This window comes from Mus caroli, unplaced genomic scaffold (assembly GCF_978045245.1).
Source record: "Mus caroli unplaced genomic scaffold, Mus_caroli_1 scaffold_6, whole genome shotgun sequence".
Classification (NCBI taxonomy): Eukaryota; Metazoa; Chordata; class Mammalia; order Rodentia; family Muridae; genus Mus; species Mus caroli.
In genome coordinates, this window is record NW_028227261.1 from 99,769,520 (window position 1) to 99,770,475 (window position 956).

The following is a 956-nucleotide window of genomic DNA, read 5'->3' on the forward strand; positions in this document are numbered from 1 at the left end:
GTGCCTTGATTAGGAATTAACTGCTTGCAGGATGTCATGTCTGCAGCCCAGGCAAGGGGGCGGTGGAGTAGAGATGAAGGAATAATATTCTGTACTGGAATAAGTACAGGACTGAGTCAAAGATCTCAAGCCTGAGCTAGGTCTTAATGGATTGTTTTGACATGTCCTGCAGTTGACCTGAAAAGCTCAGCTCTTTTAGTATCATATGAGCTACACAGCCAAGTGTCCTCTCTGGGACACTCAGCATTTTCCTACCTCTATTTGTTGGAGAGATCTAAGTTCAGTCTTAAGACTCCTTCTCTTGGTACCAAATTCATTCCCTTCAGGACTTTATCCTGTCATGTGATTTAGTAATACATACCCACACATGTACACAGGGGGGATTTCAAACCATGTACCTTTAACACCTTCAACCTGACCTCCTGTGAACTCCAATGCTCTGCAGCACCTCTACTTGTATGCCAAATAGTCATCAACTGAACATATACACAACTGGATCCTTGATTTCTTACCTACCCAACCCCCTTACCCACATCTCTGACAGTATGAAGCAGTTCCATTTTGTTTTCTTTCTTCCTCTTCTCTTCTCTTCTCTTCTCTTCTCTTCTCTTCTCTTCTCTTCTCTTCTCTTCTCTTCTCTTCTCTTCTCTTCTCTTCTCTTCTTTCTTTCTTTCTTTCTTTTAAAAATATTTTATGTGTATTGCTGTTTTGATAGTATGCATGTCTGTGTGAGGGTGTCAGATCCCCTGGAACTGGAGTTACAGATAGTTGCAAGTTGTCATGGGTGCTGGAAAAAAAAACCCAGGTCCTGTGGAAGAGCAGTCAGTGTTCTTAACCACTGAGCCATCTCTCCAGCCCCCTGTTTTGTTTTCTTAACCCTCAGCCATCTTTAATTCTACACTGTTTCAATATTCAATTGATCGTTAACTCTTGCCCACCACTCCCACCCACACTGC